The sequence below is a fragment of the Tamandua tetradactyla genome, chromosome 6, assembly GCF_023851605.1.
Source record: "Tamandua tetradactyla isolate mTamTet1 chromosome 6, mTamTet1.pri, whole genome shotgun sequence".
NCBI classification, from domain to species: domain Eukaryota; kingdom Metazoa; phylum Chordata; class Mammalia; order Pilosa; family Myrmecophagidae; genus Tamandua; species Tamandua tetradactyla.
The window spans coordinates 79,735,088-79,755,942 of record NC_135332.1 but is presented as its reverse complement, the minus strand read 5'-3'; the positions used below and the strand labels follow the sequence as shown (position 1 = coordinate 79,755,942).

The 20,855-nt window shown below is 34.2% G+C and overlaps 2 pseudogenes; both read left to right on the top strand.

The window, feature by feature from the left end:
- The first annotated feature begins 1,679 nt into the window (after positions 1–1,679).
- On the top strand, positions 1,680–2,315 carry LOC143686727 (olfactory receptor 5M5-like; annotated as a pseudogene).
- Positions 2,316–12,276: 9,961 nt separating this feature from the next.
- Positions 12,277–13,207, top strand: LOC143686158 (olfactory receptor 5M3-like; annotated as a pseudogene).
- Positions 13,208–20,855: the final 7,648 nt, after the last annotated feature.

Below are 20,855 nucleotides of genomic sequence, written 5' to 3'. Positions count from 1 at the left end.
ATTCAGACAGCATTGATTTGAAATTATAAATAAGTTTACAACTTCATTTGTACACCTTTCCTTCTTTCATCTCAGGCCATGTGCTTGATTTTATTTTCCTTCATCCTGAGGTATATTATTTAGGTATTTTAAAAATCTTGGTAGTTATTTTTTTACAAATATTTTTATTTCATGCTATTCAGTTTTTAAGGGGTTGTTCAATGAACATTTGTAGAATGAATGAATGTTCTTGCTGCAATAGTACTTAATTTTCTTTTAGACTATATATTACCTGCATACATAAACACATCTTTATTGATATATAAACACATGCACACACAAACATAGTGCACATTTAATTTTTTTCAGCAATGGTATCAAGGCAGAGCAGACCATTGAGTGTTCTGTGTTTATTAATAGGGAAGAAGTATGGATTGAAAACGTGAAAATGATTTTTGTATCATCTAGGGTGAATAAGTTATTTCAGTTTATCGTAATGCCTAGCTCATGATTGCTATAATGAGGAAATAGAAAGTTTGTGGATTTAAAAGGATTGCATTACTCAAAAATACCAAGGAGGATATTCTCCTAGCTGGGGATTAAAAAAGATAAGTCTGGGCAGCAGGCATATATTAAGGTAGGGAGAAATTGGGAATAAAAAGACCAATTTAAACATAGGCTTAGACTTCAAAAATGACTGTAAATATTTCATCCATATGCTAGGATTGATGAAGGGCCATAAACTTACCCACTCAATACTATCTACAAATTGCCTAAATTGGGGCGTGGAAATGGAAAAGAATGGTACATGCTATCAATGTTAAATTGTCAACCAAAATGAGTTGTTAACCTGAATACCCAAAAAACCAAGTTACAAAACAAACAAACTGCACACACCACCACCTCCAATCACAGCAATAAATATGTAAATAAAGCTTCTTGTTGGGTCCCAAACAATGAGGTGGACTTGTTGAGGAACATAGTAGCACACAGGTCACTGAACTGAGAAATGTGAGGTGAGGGTCCATTGCTAGTTGGGGACTTGCCCTTGGATGCATCACTTCCCACTCCAGGGGAAATAAGGAAATTTATCTTGGCTGTCTTTAAAGCCCTTTCTCACCTTCTACATGTCTATGTGTACATATGATGTGCAAAAAGGAAGAATATGCATTTCTAATTTTCTATTATAATTTCTTCTTTTACATATGAATTTTTTAGCTTTATTTTTCTAATTTTCCAAAGTATGGTGAGATTTAATTCATAATTTTGCTAGGAATTATCACAAAATATATCCTGGAAAAAAGCATTTTTGAAAAAACTTAGACTTTCATTATTGCACATCTACCCATAGCTAATTACAGAAATGCTACTGAGGTACATAACTAAAACACTTTGGATATTTTTTACAAAGTACAATTTTTAACCAAGCTGTCAATTTTTTAAAATTATTATCTCTCCCTGGGCAATAAAATTAATGCCTCACACATAAGACAGAAATATCTAGAGGAAACTACACCAAGATGACAGAGTTTATTCTCTTGTGTCTAACAAACCATCCAGAGTTGAAAGTTGCATTCTTTGTGCTATTCCTTGTAATTTACATTGTCACTGTGGTAGGAAACCTGCACATGATTGCTTTAATAAATATTGATTCTTGATTTCACACTTCCATCCACTTTTTTCTCTCATGTTTGTCCTATCTGGATCTGTGTTTCTCCATAAATGTCTTTCATAAAATACTAGAAAATGTCCTATCTGAGAAGAAGACCATCTCATATGCAGGGTGTTTGGTGCAGTGCTGTATTTTCATTGCTGTGGTCCTCACAGAGCACTGCACGTGGGCTGTCATGGCTATGACATCTGTAACCCTCTGCTCTCCAGGAGCAAGATGTACAAGAATATCTGTGTCCTCCTGGTCATTGTTCCTTATATCTACAGCTTCCTCCTCTGAGGACCTACAACCTCCCCTTCTGTGGTGCTCATGAGATCAACCATTTCCACTGTGCTGATCCTCCTCTTATCAAACTGGCATGCTCTGACACCTATGGCAAAGAGTTGTCCAGGTACATAGTCCCTCCTGATCATTCTCACATCCTACATGTTCATCCTGGTTGCCATACTTAGAAACAGTTCAGCAGAAGGGAGAAAAAAAGCTATTTTCACCTGTGGCTCTCACAATTTTCCATTGGACCCTTTTCTGCATGCATTTGAGACATCCAACAGAGGAGTCAGTAGAGCAGGGCAAAGTGGTAGCTTTATTTTATACCATGGTGATGTCCATGCTGAACCCCATGAACTGTGTCCTCAGGAACAAGGATCTTAAAAAGGCATTGTGAAAAGTGATAGATAAACAAACATTGAGAAAACAGAAGTTTGAAGCTATCATTGAAAAATTCCTGAAGTAGTGTACAAAATATTATTCAGTTATACATACCTTATATTTTAGGCTTGTGGTGCACAATATTTTTCTGACTTTGCTAGACAGCTCACTGGATTGAAATTATGGAAGTTAGTTGACAGTGGGAAGGTTAGGAAGTACCATTTAGGCAGTACATTATCATTCCTGGCTGTACCAATTAATATCACTTCTTGTAAGAAATGGTGGTGTAAACAATGTAAGGTTTTTGTTTTACATTGTTTATCTGTCAGATGAGTAAAGTATGGAGGTAGGCATTGTCTGACTTGTAAACCAGGGTTAATAAGAGGTTAGGTCTCTAGACTTCTTCTATCTTGTTTTATACTGAACACAGCTGTTATTCTCAAAGCCCCTCAATGATCCATGTTGGCTGTTAGAGAGTCAGCTTGCCTGTGCAGATTAACTTCACATCCTCTAAATTTTCCATACAACATGTCTGCTTATATCTCACTGGCCAAAACTTAATCATATTTCCATACATACCTGCAAAAGAAGCTTGGTAATGTTTATTCAAGGACCCTGTGGACCGGAATAAGAAATGAAGCTCAAGGAACTAGCTATCCACACCCTCTAGAGCACTGGTGAACAAATGTCCAAAACAACATAGGGAAAAGGTGGTCAAAGTAGCTTTCTTGGACTAACAGAGATTATGGGAAGATAACTTCATGCAAGCATATGCACACACACACATACACACACACATGCACATGTGCAGGGGTTCAAGCTAAGCTATCCTCACTTCAAAGTTTCTGCTTTTACCTATAACTTGTAACCTAACCCTTGAATTTACTTTCAAGATCTATTGGCAAGTTCTACTCAACCAGCAAAAATGCATGTAATTAACCTTTCAGTGTAAATCTGCCACTATCTTCTGGGATTTTCAAGTGCTTGCTTGAAGTAAAGAACTTTAAAACCAGAGATATCTTAGAGACTATTTGATCTGAAGGCTTTATATAGTGATGAGTAGAGTTAAACCCAGAAAACCTTCTTGTAGACTAAAGTTAATCATTTCTCTATTTATGAATGAAGGGTTTGTATTATTTATGTATTTATAATGATGATGTAACATTGTATAAGCTAAAACTTTTGCTGCTTACTATATAATATACTATGTGCATTTTTAATGACCAATGCTTTTTCTTTTCAAACATACTTCAGTCTTACCCCATTTTCCTCAAACAATGTGTTATTAAATCTAATGAATACCAGCATTTGAAATTTAAAACATTTTATTCACAGATGAGAGGATTTGGGATTCATTCTAAGGATCCCATAAGCATTGTTGAGTAAACTCTCTTATAAAATGTTTCTCAAATAAATTAAATATTTTTCAGAGGCCCAGTATTAAAACCAAGTAGGCTTCTTCTTACATCATCAAAACTGTCTTTCATGGACTTATTCTAAAGGCATCTGGCTCTGTTAGAAGTTAAGATTATACAGAAGATATGACTACCTAAATTTTTCTTTCTTTTCTGTTCAAGGATTTTTTTTAACACATAGAATAACATTTAGCAGTGCTTCATTAAAATTATTTTATAAACCCTGTTTTTTAGTTATTAAGCACAACTGTGTTTAGATGCAGACATGGGCACTGAAATGCACTCACATGTCCAGTAAGGGACCTACAACCATTGTAACTTTCCATTCATTTCTTTACCATCTTAGTAGCTGAGATTCTTATATGGGCTTAGTAACATTACAACATGCCTGGATATTTGAGGTTGTTAGAGCACGGTCACAATTGCTGGTGCTAAATCAAGTAACCATAGGCACATTATAATTTTCTTACTTAGTTTTCTACCAGTTAATACAATTTCTTAAACTATCCTAGCAATAAAGATAAGTGCACATTATAATCTACAACAAAGGAAAGGTCTTTTGATTTTCATGGACATTGTTAATACAGGATTCTTTAAAATTTCTAATCATCTTCTGTCAATAAGTTCAAATCCAGGAATCAAGAAAGAATTGAAGTCAGTTTTTTAGCTGACTTGAGAAAAACATTATATAGATCTTTAAAGATTGATGCAAAAAACATATATATTCAAAATCACAAAATGAATTATCATATAATGAGAGAAGAAAAATCTAGCAGAGGAAAATGTGCCTGATGTTCCAAGTACTGGCCAGACTCAGTGATGTTTCCTCTCTCATCTAGCCCTGTTTCATAAAAGGGAAGGAAAGGACAAGGCAGTAATTCATAGACAATACTATTACTATTTTGTTAGGTTAATACTAAACCAACAAATAATAGCCATTCATTCAATAAATAAGACTTTGTCTTGAAAACAAATCTGCCAGTAGAAGTACAACTTTTCAAAATGTTGATTTTATTTATGAGAATATTGATGACTTTTAATGTTAAAACATTTCACATTTTTAAGTTGATGACTACCTTGATAGGATGAATTTATTCCCCGTTCTCTGGATGATAAACTATGACAATTTATTTCAAAGTGTTTTCATATTAATGGGATATAGTGTTATAGGGATTTGTGAACATTTATTAGAAACTTATTGACTTCCATGTGGGAGACCTGGGTTTGATTCCTGGTCCATGCACTTTCCAAAAGAATACAAACATGCAAATAAAGAAAAAGTTCAACAAAATAGTGCTGCAATAATGGAATGCTCACATGAAAAAAAATAATGAACTGTGACCCCATCATACAGTATACAAAAAAAACAGTTGGCTAAGGGATACCCAGTCTAGATTTTCTAGATTATCATTGTTGATAATTCTATTTAGTCAATTAAGTGATTAATGTTATACAATTATATATTATATACATATGGAAAAGAGCTCAAGCAATCAACAACAAATGAGAAAGATTAGTTCATTAAAACTTCTAGGAAGAAAAATAATTTGAAAAAATGGAGGAGGTAAAAGTTAAGCTAGAAGTGACCATGTTTTTTGGTTGCCTGAGAAACAGGAAAATCTATGTCCCTTGCCTCCTTCCCATAAGGTAGACTTGGGGATTGAGAGAGGAGGTGACAGTTCTATCACTAGGTTTGCAGAATTAAAGTTCCTTTACCTAGTTGTACTACTGAAAGAAGCAAGTTCCCAAACAATTATAGCAGCCCATATCTTGAGAGGCAGAACCAAGACTTTCTAAGGTATCTCTGATCTAGTAAGGTAAGGTAGTTGTAAAATGCTCTCTGTTTCTTAAAAGGGAATGAAAATAAATAAAATGCACAAAACTTAAAAGGTCTGAATTTCAAATAAGGAAAACTTAGTAAAAATCAGTTAAGAACATGGATGTACACACTGTTGTTCACGACGTAGTGGAGAGGCTGGAGGGAACTGCCTGAAAACGTAAAGCTGTGTTCCAGTAGCCATGTTTCTTGATGATGATTGAACAATGATATAACTTTCACGATGAGACTCTGTGAATTTGAAAACCTGTGTCTGATGCTCCTTTTAGCTTCTATATCAACAGAAGAGTAGAATATATGGAATAAAAATAAATAATAGGGGGAACAAATGTTAAATTTAGTTTGAAATGTTAGTGGTAAATGAAAGCAAGGGGTAAGGGGTATGGTATGTATAGTCTTTTTTTCTCTATTATCATTTTATTTCTTTTTCTGTTGTCTTTTTATTTCTTTTTCTAAATCGATTCAAATGTTCTAAGAAATGATGAATATGCAACTATGTGATGATATTAAGAATTACTGATTGTATATGTAGAATGGAATGATATCTTAATGTTTTGTTTGTTAATTTTTTTAATTAATAAAAAAGTTTTAAAAAAAAAGAACATGGATCTATATCACAAGTACATGGATATAACTCCATGAAGCAGGTGCTATTTTTACCCCCACTGTATCCCAGGTATGTAGTGAATACACACATACATGCATGTCAATGTTTATAGATGATGACACCAAGGATAAGACATGTCCTGCTTCACATTGCTTGTAGTACAGTCAGCTCCTTGAACTCGATGCAACCTATAAAAATTAGGGAGATGATGTAATCAAGTTAAGTTTCTTCCATTTTGTAAAATGGAACCTCAAAATATTAAATGAGCTCAATTTAGGAAATAAATTTTCATCTTATATTATGGAGATTGTGAACTGAAAATTATATTCATCTGTAATCTGTTTACAGACTATTTACTTCAATAATTATTTCACTCATATTTCTCAAGCATGTTAATTTCTTTTCTCTCCTATACTGGTAGAATCTATAAACATAAGGAAGAGAGCTATTAGAAATTATTTTCTATCAAGAAAAAACACATATTAAGAAATTTCCTTTTAGACAATGTTGAGAAAACAAAATAAAACAAACAACAACAATAAAAATCCAGGAATTAGTTGGATTTTAGATAACTATATTCTTTCAATGAAATAGAAGCCAATTAATGCTGTGGGAACAGAAACAGTGTCAGACTTTGTTTTCTCATTTTACCATCTCTTTCTTACTGAAAAAGGGTTTATCCCTAATAGGAAAAAAGTGCTAGTTTTTTGCCTACAATATAGTAAAGATTATTTATAATATGTGCTGTGACTGATGCAATATTAGCATCAAGAAATAATTATTGTCACAAGGGACTCTAAGATTTTTGATCTTGACATGGGATGTTTTTAGTGAGAATTGCTGCTTAGTGTATTGGTAAGAGACTCCATCTTGTTTCCCTTTGTTAGCATAAGAAAGAACCTTTGTTAGATAAGAAATGCTATTTGTTACTAATCAATAGAACAAACTCAAACCCGTAGTAAATCACTGGGGAGAGACCACTTGGCACCAGAAGGCATTTGAAAGCAAGATAAAGCAGATATTAACCAGAAACAGGGAGTTCACTGGGCCTCCCTGGAAATCCTGGGGCAGCTGGCCCCTTCCCCAGGGATGTACTGTTTGTTCTCTTTTTGGGAGAACTGGCCCCTTTCCCAGGAACTGAAGTAAAACACCAGGCATTTTAAAATCACAAATTTTAAAATGTACAAATAGCCTGTTTATCATGCACTATAGAAGAGGGCCTTTTTGAATTTATGTACACTTAATTATATCTAGTAATTCTAATCAAGTGGGTATGATTTTTTAATTTTAATTGCTTCCATTAGTAATATTTGCTTATAATAAAATAGTTATTAGAGTATATTATGGTGAATTACTTAATTGAGCTGTGAGCCTGAGAATTTTGAGAGCTAGCAAAACAGATGCCCTCCAACAATAAAATCACAGTCTTCGGGACATAGAGAAAATAAATTTAATTTGGTAAGTGTTCTGGTTAGCTAGCTTCCAGGATGCAACATACCAGAAACAGAAAGGCTTTTAAAAAGAGGAATTTAATAAGTTACTAGTTTACAGTTCTAAGGCCAAGAAAATGTCCCAATTAAAGCAAGGCTATAAAAATGTCCAAATTAAGGCACCAAGAGGAAGTGACCTTCACCCAAGAAAGACCGATGGGTTCAATGTTTATCTCTCAACTGGGAAGGCTCATGGCAAACATGGTGACAGTCTGCTAGCTTTCTCTCCCAGCTTCTTGTTTCATGAAGCTCCCATGGGGGCATTCTCCTTCTTCATCTCCAAAGGTCACCGGCTGGTGGACTCTGGTCCTCTCATGGCTCTACTTGGCTCTGCTGTGGCTTTCTTGTGACTCAAAAAAGGGGAATATCTCCAAAATGTTTCCTCTTTTAAAGGATTAATAGGTGGAGTCACAACTCCATGGAAGCTTTGTGGACAAAAGTCACCACCCACAATTGAGTGTGTCACACCTCTATGGGAACAATCAAAATGCTCCCAGCCAATAATATTGAATGAGGATTAAAAGACATGGCTTTTCTGGGGTTCACCACCAATTTAAACTGGTATAGGAAGAAAGCAAAATGCCAAGTTTCTTTAGTCATTGTTTTTAGTAAATCTAATTCTGCTGAGTTATTTGCCTTCAAGTTTCATTTTCTATTATAGATGATGCAATATGAGGCATTTTTAATTACTTCTTCCTGTTGCTGTCTAAATTCTCCAGTAAGAAAATCCTATAGTATGACTTCCAACCCTTATAAATCCTTCTGGATTATTTATTCATGATGACTTAAAGAGATGTTTCCAAGAACAGTTTTTCTTCATGCACAGGTAGGTTCATTCATATTGAGAGTTTACAGGTTCTTATAAAATCAGTTAAAATTGTTAGCCCTCTGGGCTAACCTTATAATTCTCCATTGACATAGAGTGTTCTGTTGAAGGCTTTTAGAAAGTGCCAGTGTGGTAGTGGAAGTCAACAGTGGATGGGTGTTTTTGTTGTTGGATGCTCCAGTACAAAGACCACAATTCATCTAGTGGCAAAAATATGAACAGGCTTATCTAACCAATAAGGTTCTATCCCATAAAGAGGTACTAAACATTAACCAAATAATAGTGTTTCTGGTTTCTTTAGAATAACTGTCATTTTCAACATCTTTCTCTCCATCTATCTATCTATCTATCTATCTATCTATCTATCTATCTATCTATCTATCTATCTGTCTGTCTGTCTGTCTGTCTGTCTGTCTGTCTGTCTATCTACCTATCTATCTAGCTATCTATCCATTCATCTTTCTAACCTTATAAAAATACACAGAGTGATGGAATTAAACTTGCTAGCATGTATAAAATACCAATAACATATTTTCAAATGTAGTTATGGCAAAGAAGTCTACTTGGCCTCAGGAAACTAATAAATTATCCTATATTACTTAGAAACCACTGGGCCCTTTCTTTGGCCTTCCTTCTATATCTGAAATGATTGAAGTTTAACGTGGAAAATGCTTGCAAAAACAAGTCAGGCTTACATACCATTTTCTAGAGTTCTCTGCCCAGTCACAAATTGTAGCAACTCTAGGGATGTGTGAAGTCCCAGTCAACTTAATTAATGGGATCTCAACCCTTGTTAGTAGGACCAACTGTCTTGATTTGCCTAGGATTGAGGGGTTTCCCAGGATGCAGAATTTTAGTGCTAAAAAGAGGAAAATCCTGGACAAATTGGAGTCACAGTTTTTCACCCTACTTATAGCCCACTACAGATTGTGATTGTAGTGGATCAATAGTTAAACCTAATTCTACTCTTCTGTTTCAATTTGTCATTGCATAGCTACTAAATTTAAGCTCTTCTTGGTGCTTTCAGGTCATCTGGCTCAGCTAACTGATACTCAGTATTTAAGGTACTGAAACCTAACACCAATTTTATATATCTATACATATATATAATTTTATTTTAAATTTCTTGACTATATTTGTATAAAGTGAAAACAATAATCAGTTCAAATGTTCTCTTCAAATATATAAGGTTTATTAATTACTGAATAAATCTATAAAAATGTATTCCATAGTAGTTGGATAGAGTAGGCTGAAAACATGAAACTGTTTTCTTAATAGTTAATGATTTGTAACATTCTTTTAGTCTGCTAGTCTGCTGAAATGCCATAAACAGTGGGAATTTGTTAGTTCACAAGTTTACAGTACTGAGGACTTGAAAATGTCCAAATCAAGGAATCATCAAGACAATACCATCTTTTGAAGACCAGCAGTCCTAGACTTTTGAGTTACATGGCAAATAGATTTTTCAATTTACTGGAAAATTTGAAACATATTAAGTTTTTCTTTTGATTATGGGTAATGTTTGGGATTATCCAAGGAAAAAAAATCATAATCTGAGTTAATTACATTTACTTCATCCAATAAAAGCTGAGAACTTTCTGACTGAGATACCTGTCTTAGCCAATAACAGACAGATGATATTGGAGGCACTTGAGGCTTCTTTATGGAAATTTTGAAGATATCCATATTTTTCTGATAGCTCCTCAGAAAAGTTCAGATAAATTAAAGGTTCTTAGAAAAAAACAAATGACTATTAGTTAATTTTTCTCAAAGCACAATGGAGCAATGCACAATATACTTTTGGTTCTTTTAATAGAATTCTTAACCTTGGCAGAAGTCTCTTGATCTAATCAGTCTCCTATTTATACAGATCATGAAATTGAGCCTCAGGTAAAGAAATATAATAGCAGAATCAGAACTATAACACAAAGCTTGAGGTTTCTTAAGCCAGTGCTTACTGTAATATTTCATGCATATTTCCTTAGTTAACACTCATAACAACTCCATAAGGTAGACTCTTTCAATTATTCCATTTATCCATGAGAAAACAGAACACAGCAATATTAAATCAATGACATAAGTTTACACATCTAGGAAACAAAAGAACTGAGATTGAAACCAAGATTTTAAGCATTTTACTATTAATGAAACATCTCAAATTTCATTCAAACATAATTCTTAATGCAATAAAAAAGACACCCATGTAATCTTTATTCTATCTCAACTACTCTGCATTACCAGGGGCCAGCTTGGAAGTGATAATGATGATATTCTTTTAATGTGTACTTCCGTGACAAATTCAAGAGAGTTTTATGAAAAACTATCAGTTTTGCAATCCTTTGGCCCACAAATAAGTAGAGCATTTGTAAAAATAATTTATGTTCATAAATAGACTCAAAATATTAACTAGAGTATTAGAATGTGCTAAAAGCTATATAAAATCCAGATAGCTAACCAGCTTAATCTGATATAGTAACAGAACAAAAAGAACCTCCTCTCCAATGCTTCAAAATGTTTCTCTCGCTTTCTAATATATTTTAGAAATTTCATAAATTTAAACATAAATATTTACAAAAGAATCATATAGACCCTTTGCTCGGTATTTTATTTCTCTCATTTTGCTCAAAATACTAAAGAAATTTTAAGAAATGGGGAATACAGAACTATTAAATATATAGATAGTATCTATCTCTCTTTTTATTCATCTATCTATCAAGCATTTATCTGTAGCTATCATTTATCTCTAAAGGCATAATAAAATGGGCTAAAATAAGAATTAAATGTTTAACAGTTGTACAAGACATTACTTTTTGACTGCTTCAAACTATAATTCATTTTTATAATGATTAATCCTAGTAATAAAAAAGGACTAAATTAGATTAAATTAGTTCTCTTTCATTTTCTCATAGACCTGGGTTAAAGAACAGGAATATAAAGGTAAATAAGCACAAAGCTCCTGATTTCAAGTTCAATAGCTTTAAAACAGAGAGAAATGCAAATGAGAGACTTTCATAGAACATAATGTTTCAAAACCTAAGGAAGGAGATAATTTTAAAGAGAGAAATTGCTTGAACTCATTAAACTTGTTGGCAATGTGGGCAATAGCTGACAAGGATTCAATTCTTATCTACATTGACTTTCAAAATTTCAAAAATTATTAGTCAAAGTAATGCCTAAGAGACTTTCTCTTTCTTCCTTTTTTTTCTGATAAGAGTAGTGGATTTATGTTAAACTAATTTACATTTTCATTAAGTCCTTTTATAATAAATGCCTCAGATTTGCAAGAAAAATAACAATATAATTTTTTTTGCATGGGCAGGCATTGTGGAGATAATATTTTATTCTCTGATTATGGAAGAACATTTTTTTGCCTGTAACTTTGATTACAACTTCTGAGTTTTCCAAAACTAACAAACTAATAAATAAATAAAATAAATAAAACATATGTATCTTCTAAATGTTGGTGTCATGAAAAAGGTATTTCTCTTCCCAGGAGAAAGCAAGAATAAAAGTTATTGTGAAAACTGTGCAGTTAAGTAAAAACTAGTTGCTAGAAATTCTGCCACTATACTCCTATAACTTCTTATCATTTTGCTGCTTTTTGCATAAAAAATAAACACTGGTAAAAGACATGTGAGAAAGAAGAGAGAGGAGGGGAACTGAAAAATAGAGAGGCTTGGAAAGGGAATGGGTAAGAAAAGGCAATATAAATGAGGAATAGTTGCATGTGGTCCATGTATTTACTGGTTTCTCTTTATTTTATTAGATTAAATGCATCTTGATCCAGATCAGATTTAAGAAAATGCCAGATTTTACCAATGTGACACAGTTTATTCTTTTGGGATTAATTGGTCATCCTGAATTACAACTCCTTTTCCTTATGGTTTTCTTACTGGTCTACATTATCACTTTGGTTGGGAATAGTGGCATGATCCTATTAATTAGGCTCAGTCCCCAGCTCAACACCCCCATGTAATTTTTTCTCATTCATTTATCCTTTGCCGGTGTGTGGTTCTCCTCCAACCTTACACCTAATATGTTGGAAAACCTGCTACCTGAGATCAAAACCATTTCCTACCCTGGTTGCATTGTGCAATGTTTCTTCTTCATTGCCTTTGTCCATGTAGAGGTCTTCATCCTTGTGGTGATGGCCTTTGACCAATACATGGCAATCAGTAACCCCCTACTCTATGGCAAGAGAATGTCAAGAACTGTCTGTATTCAACTGATGTCTCTCCCTTATATATATGGCTCCTTTATTAGTCTCATCTCCATACTTTGGACCCATGGATTGTACTTCTGTGATAACATTGAGATTCATCACATCTATTGTGCAGACCTAGCCCTCATCAAAATGGCCTGTGCAGAGACCTTTATTACAGAGTATACCATGCACACATTAGCAGGTCTCAACTTTTCTTCTTCCTTATTAATCATTATTATCTCTTACATATTTGTCCTTATTGCCATCTGGAAAATGCATTCTTCAGAAGAAAAAAAGAAAGTCTTCTCCACATGCAGGTCCCATCTGACCACTATCACCATATTTTATGGAACTTCTTCTTCGTGTATCTTAGAAGCCCAGTTTAGGAGTCTGTTGAGCAGGGAAAAGTGCTGGCTGTGTTTTACACCACAGCATTCCAATGTTGAACTCCAAGATTTATAGTCTTAGGAATAAAGACATAAAAGAGACCATATACAAAGTAATCAGCAGAACATTTTTAACTAAATAAATTTACCAGATAAAATGAAATGCATAGTCCAATAAAATTGATAGGATTAATCATTTCCTCTGGATAAGTTGAGGAAAAGTGATACTTATATTTTCAGTGAGTAGAGAAAAATAACATGTAATTGAAAAGAAAATAATGATATAATAAGCAAGAGAAGCATGTTGTAAACCCAGCACTCTGGGTCTGTGGAATCTGAAATGACAAAAAATGTGTTGAGAATGTATCTATACCATGTTTGTTTTTCCATACTATGTAAAATTTAGTGTTTATTTTGTAATAGAGAATTTTTAGTCATGGCCCTTTGATTTTGATATTTATAGTCATGGCCCTTTCAGGCTGGGTCTTAATTAGTTCACTGGAGTCCTTTAAAAGAGTGAATATTTTAGAGAGAGTTCAGATCCAGCCGAGAGTGGACAGAAACTTCAGAGTAGAGCTGACACAGATGCTAACAGGTGATAATGTAGACCAGTAAGAAAACCATAAGGAAAAGGAGTTGTAATTCATGATGACCAGTTAATCCCAAAAGAATAAACTGTGACACATTGGTAAAATTTGACATTTTCTTAAATCTGGTCTAGATAGAGATGCATTTAATCTAATAAAATAACAGGATATATTCCACATTTATAGTGCTGCTTTACAAAGAATAATTGTTTATTCTTGCACCTAGAATATATTTTAACTCTGAATTATATGTTATTATTTACAAATGCTTAAATTGAGCATCAATGCATTGCAAACCACTGTTATAATTGATGACAATATCCCTAACAGTGGAATATTTTTGTTGAAATCTGTTAAAAAAATCTATTTCAGCAACATTAATTATAATAACTATGTACATCATGAGTTTTGATTTTCAAATGTATACAAATTAACTAAACTTATTTTACTTATGAACTTTAATATCTGTACTTGTTTGACAGTATTGTGTGCCCCAGAAAAGCCATGTTTTAATCCTGACCCAATCATTTTGGAACAGCCATTTCTTTTAATCCTGATTCTGTATTGTAGGTTGGATACATTTGATTAGGCTATGTCCATGGAGATGGCACACACCCAATTGTGGGTGTGACCTTTTAATTAGATGGAGTTGGGACTCCACCCATTCAGGGTGGGTCTTAGTTAGTTCACTGGAGTCCTTTAAAAGAGTGAAAATTTTAGAGAGAGCTCAGATACAACAGAGAGTGGACAGAAACTTCAGAGCAGAGCTGACACAGATGCTGACACTTGGAAAACAGCGACATGGATGTCTGGAGATGCTTGGAGGCCAGCAAATGTCAATATGAGATGTTAAGCAAACCAGAATCTACAGACAGCCAAGGGAAACCAAGAGAAGAAATCCAGCCCCAGAGAAGCAAAGTGAGGAATCCCCACAGGAACAGAGGCTGAAAGCAATGAAGCCCAGGAGCAAAGAACCAGCAGATGCTAACCACGTATGTGCCTTTCCAGCTGACAGAGGTGTTCCTGACACATTAGCTTTTCTTGAGTAAAAGTAACCTCTTGTTGGTGCCTTAATTTGACATATTTATAGGCTTAGAATTGCAAACCTATAACTTATTACATTCCCTTTGTGAAAACCATTCCATTTTGGGTATATTGCATTGTAGCATCTTGCAAGTTAACACAATATCCTACAGAAATTTACTTTCATAATATTTTGGGGACATGTAGAGGTATATTTCTTCTTTTTAGTCTCTGTTTTTTTTAAATTTAGGGTTCTGTTTGGTGAAAGTAGAGACTAGTTGTCTGTAACAGTACTAGCATGCTCATTTGTACCTTGTTATATATTTCATATCTGACTTTTATAGCACACTTTAGACCATGCATGCCATAATTTCTGCCTAAGCATGGATGCACTAGATCTCTCCAAAGAAGTTTGAAACAGTAGACTCAGGCAATCTCAAGATTCAAAGGCTACACATATTAGAAATCAAGCAGACAGTTGCAGTTATTCTCTTTTCTGCCTACTCCTGGTTCCTAATTTTATTTGATCTTCTACAACCATTTAGTCTCTACAAATACAAACATCTATGTTTCCAGAATTCTAGAAACCTAACAAAAAATATTGAATAAAACATTCATATTTCTATGTTCTTACCATAGATTGTAAAACTTTATCAATTTGTAATATGTAGTAATATTTTAATTTAATTTAGACACCCTTGAGTATTACTAGTGAAGTTTAACATTACATGAGTCTTGGTCATTTGAATTACTTTAATTGTGTTTATATCATCTATTTTTCTGTTAGAATAAACATATCATTTTAGCTGAAGTAATTATTTTTCTATGAACTCTATTTATAAGAATATTAACTCACTGAACTTTAAAGTCCATAAGAGAAGAGATGCATGATTCATCTGGCAATTGTGTAAATTATTGGAAGCTAAAACTGAAACAGAATGAAAACTCCAGGAGTCTTACAGAGTTTTGCATCAATTTGCAACCCTATGGGGTTATAACTTTGCTTTGATGAATAGAGTATCAAGAAAAAACATCCTTCCTTTAAATAGAGAAAGTAAGAAACTTGTCTGTTACTCAAGCTTAATCTTGGTGAAGAGAGAATAGAGCAAAGGGGACTGAGAGAGCTAGATAGGAGAGTGAATTTCCCTTTGAAATTGTTGTCACAAGCTGCCCTCTTACAGGTTTACATTGTGTATTTCTATCTCTATTCTTACCTTAAAAACTCTAAGCCAATAATTTTGTTTGATATATTCTCAAGGTAGAAAGCCTCCTAGGCTCCTGGTAGAAACTAATTTAACATATCACTAAATGAACATTCTTTATTAATAAGAATTCGCATAGCTAAAATTCCAACACATACTAAATCACAACCAAAAATCATAGGACACTTGAGGAATTAAGGCACCAAGAATGAGAGTGATAAATGAAAAAAATAAAAACACACCAAAAAATCAGACGTGCAAAATTTTCAAATATTAAAATTATTGCATATAAAATATAATAAATATAATCAGCATATTGGACCCCAAGGACATTGTATTATCTCCATTGTTCCTTTAAAATATATTAAGAGGGAGAGGTCCTCCCTCTTTTCTTGGATGGAAAATCTGATGGCCTTATGTTTCCTTTTGAGTTTTTAATTTTACTGGTCATTCATGGGTAACAGGAATATTCTATGTCCCAATTGACCACTAGTAATTTTCAAATTAAGTACAAATACTTAATTTGGTATTTGAAAATGTCCACACTTAGATATTCATTGAAGATTTCTGTTTCATTCCAGAGCATAAAACCTCTGCCTTCCCCTACTCCAGACGGGGGGTGCCAAAAGTCGAAGGTCTTCACTGGGCAAAGAGGATGTTAAAATCTTTTTTTCCCTCAATCAGTTCAAGTCTCCCAACTCCCATTTGCAGTTTGTTTGTTTTTTCCATTTGCTGTTTTTTGACCTCAGAATGTCTTAATTTTGGGTGACAGGGAGACTGGAGAGGAAAAAGGAACAGGAAATTATTTTCTTGACTCTAATTTTTAAAAAATAATTCCATATATTCTGCCAAGGATTCTTCCCTACATGGGACACTTTCTTTTTCAGAAACTCTTTTCTTCCAGTGCTTTAATCTTGAACTGAAATTTTCTTGAAGTGAAGAATGTTCCTTTATTTCTCACATGTCCTTTGCTGTAACAAATCTGGGAATCCAAGTGGCTCTAAAACAGCAGCAGAATTTCTTTGCTCTGCTATCAAAACAGCTAGCAAGATAATATCCTTTTTTTTTTTTTTTTTTTGAGAGGGAGGAAAGGAAGGAAAGACAGAGAAGGAAGGAAGGGAGGAAGAAAGGGAAACATTTTTAAACATTTTCTTGTTTTATTATGTTTTGTTTGTTTGTTTGTTTTTTACATGGGCTGGGGCCGGGAATCGAACCGGGGTCCTCCGGCACGGCAGGCAAGCACTCTTGCCCGCTGAGCCACCGCGGCCCGCCCAAGATAATATCCTTTTGTTTTTAATTTTTATTTTTCTGGTGTTAGACTTCAACTGCAGGGAATATGTATTGAAGTGTTCAAGTGGTCACATTGAAATCCTCCCTCTTCATTTGGAGTCAGAGAAAAATAGTTCTCCATCTTACCTTAGTGGGTCTATGGTTCAGAACCCCTCCTCACACTTACTCAACTCTGTTTATACACGTTATGTGGGAGAAGTCTGAAAGAATCATTAAACTGGTTTTGAGCCAAATCCTATTTGCAGGTCTGCTGGGTGTTGTTTCAGAACTCCATTTATTGTCTTTTATCATATACTTCAATGACATGAGATCCTCACTGGATGAGTCAAAGGAATCTGAGACAGGATAAGCTTAAAATGGCATTATTTAATGTCATATTAAAATGCCATTCTTTAATATTTAATATATATAAATACATTAGGGGTGCACAGGTAGTTCAGGGGTAGAATTATCACTGCCATGCATGAGACCTGGGTTCGATTTTCATTCCTTGTACTTCCCAAACAAACAAGCAAGCATATGAAAAGTCAAACAAGCAAACAAAAATTCAACAAATAGTGCTGAAATAAGGGGATAGTCACAAGAAAAAGAATGAAATGTGACCCCCACCATGCAGCATACAAAAAATTTAACTTTAATATAAGTTAAATGTATGAGTGAGGAAATAGACTTGATATCAACTGGGCTCATGTGGAAAAGAATCAAAGAGAACAACTAGAAATAAAAATATGTGACAGAATTTTAAAAATTTATAGTGGATTGTATAAAGCAAGACAGTAAAGAGAATTAGCCAAACTAAAATAGAGATGGAGAGACTGTTCTGATTTCAGCAGAGAGAGATAAAAGTATAGAAGATGTGAAGAGAGGTTAAGGAACATGAAGGCAGAGTAGTGTTGAAATGCAGATTTCTTGAAAACTGGAGAAAACTAATAAGCTTGCTAAGTAAAATCAGCCCAATAGCCCCATAAATTAAACAAAGGAAGATATTCTGTCTGACTTTCTAAGGTTTTATCAATCATCTTCTTAGCACCAGCATGTAAGCACTGAATTTAGATTTGGCATGTTAACTCTTTTCCATTAATTTTCTGTCTACCATTTAAATGTATAAAGTAGAGTATTTATTTAAGTGCATGTAATACAGACACCAACTGCATTGGATGGACAGATGTCTGTTCTGTCAGGCAAGTAGGCAGTGCAGCCTGGCATCGCCTGATTCTTCCATGTGCTTACCAGGAAGACAGGCTTCTTCCTTCTCTCTCAAGTTTGTGATTTTTTGCAGGATTAAGATACCTCATCACTCTGACTACATTTCAAGCAACAGAACACAGAAGACCTAAAAATGAGAAAAGGAGGAGAGTATAACCTCCTCCTTAAAAAAAAAAGCTTGACCTCCAAGTTGTACACAACATTCTCACAAATATGTCCTCGGTTAGAACTTAGATAGACATCCACATTCAACTGGAAGGGAACAGGACAGGAAATGTTACACACCTCTCTGCATCCTCCACAATATCTAGCAAAGTGCTTAGATGTGATGATTACATAATTGTCAGGGATACAATGATGAATATGGCACTGTGTCTGATTTCAAATTATTCATAGTTTAGCATCATGAAGCATGCACTTAAAATGGTCTATAAACAAGGTGGTGAGTACAAATAGCTATAAAAACTAAGTGCTTTGGAAACAGAAGATATGATTAATTTTATCTGGGGAGACTCAAGGAAATGTTTAAAGACAAAGTAATTTTTACCTGAGTCATATAGATAGCTCATGAGTTGAGCTATATACTTTGTGGCCTGAAGAGGATTATGGTTAGGATGTGAATAATAAAAATTCACTTTCTTGTTTTGTGGAAGTTGTCCTACCAGATATCCCTGTGCTAAATGAATGGTCCTCACATTTTCTTACACTGAGAACCACATTTTTAATGCAAAACCCAAAGGAATCACATTAAGTGTGATTTGGACTCTTGTACAGACTGACATTAAATCTAAGCCTAATAAAAGATTAGGGAAGATTAAAACATAATTTGCAATTAAAAGAATTCTGTATTCAAAGCACTGTAGATTACCCATTACGGTGCTGGGCTCAAGTCTCTGTGGATAGTAACCTCCTAGCTCTAAGTGGTACAATTATTCTCTTGAAGCATAATTATTCTCTCAATTAAAATTCTCTCAAGATTCACACAGAGCTCTAATTTTCATAGCTTTAATCAGTGCTTTTCAACTCCAAAGCATGACCTCATTGTATACCTAAGGCTTCTCAGTACTATTCTGAGAATTATCTGAATGAATATTTAGAAATGTGTGATTCCTATCTGTGTGGCTCCCTTATTAAAAAATCTGACCACTTTATCCATTTTCTTCATTCAAAAAATATTGATTGTGCCTCACCCATGTGCCTAGTATTGTTATAGGTCATGAGACAGGGCTGTGGGCAAGATAGTCAAGATCTCTGAATTCACAGGGTTCAGTTTCCAATGAAAAGGACACAGACAATAAACAGATGCACAAATAAAAATTTAGAAAGTGACAGATGCTAGTTAGATAATTGAAGTCGTAAGTTACAGTCCTGAAGAGTTCCTGAAGTGCTCAAGGAGGTCACTTTAGGTGGTGACATTGGGGAATGCAGTTACATGAAATCTCAGGGGAGTACAGTCCAGATAGTGGAAAGACCAGGGCAAAAAGACCCATCTCAGGATTAGGTCTGGTTGCCAAAGACAGAACTCAAAATAAGAGTGGCTTAAGCAAGAGATGCTTTTATATTTATGATTCACATAAAAATCATGATGTAAGCATTCTTCTGCTCTACCGTTGATGGGGTATAGCACTCATCTGTATGGTCCTTAGATGGAACTCTAGAACTCACATCTGCATTTCATGTAGCAGAATGACAGGATCAGAAAGGAAAAGTAATAAATCCTGCACCTTGCATGTGAGAAAGGCAAGAAACTGTCCTTTAACACTTCCATTTATGATATATGGGATAAAACATTGTTGAATCATTAGAAGGAAGGCTGGGAATTACAGATTTTATCCAGGATGGACTTCTAATAAAATACTATTAAAATGGAAAAGAAGCATGGATTTTGGGGGAAACCAACATTTTCTTCCACAAGTCTTAAAAAGAAGGAATAAAGTGGTAATATAATAATTGTCTCAAGAAGAAGTTACATTAGAATTAAACTGAATAAAATTAGCATAGTATCTGGCAGTGCATTAATTTCAATAAGACATTGTTGCTACTACTATTGTTATGTTCCTCCTTTTCCTTATTTATAAAATGAAAGAGTTGAAGGAGATAGTTTATTCCTGTTGTTATGTGCTATAATTTTAATTATAAGAGATTACATTGGCTTCATCTGTAACTGGAAAAGCAAAGGGGGGGGCCTGGAACAGGCCATGAATTACAGAACACAAGATTGGCATATGCAGGTTGAATAATCCTATCAACAATGTGAGTATGACACAAACCCAAAGCAAATTTTGGTTTTTGATCCCAGGTTTACTCAAAATAACAACAGCTTGAAGAAAAAAAAATTGCATGGATCTTTTATTAAATATAAACAAGTAAACAGCAATAATTCAACAGTTGATTGTTCCTCTAGAGCTGTATTTTCCCAAGGGTCATTTCTAGGAGAAACTTCTTAATCACTCTTATTTTCTAAGCAAATATTTCAGGGATGC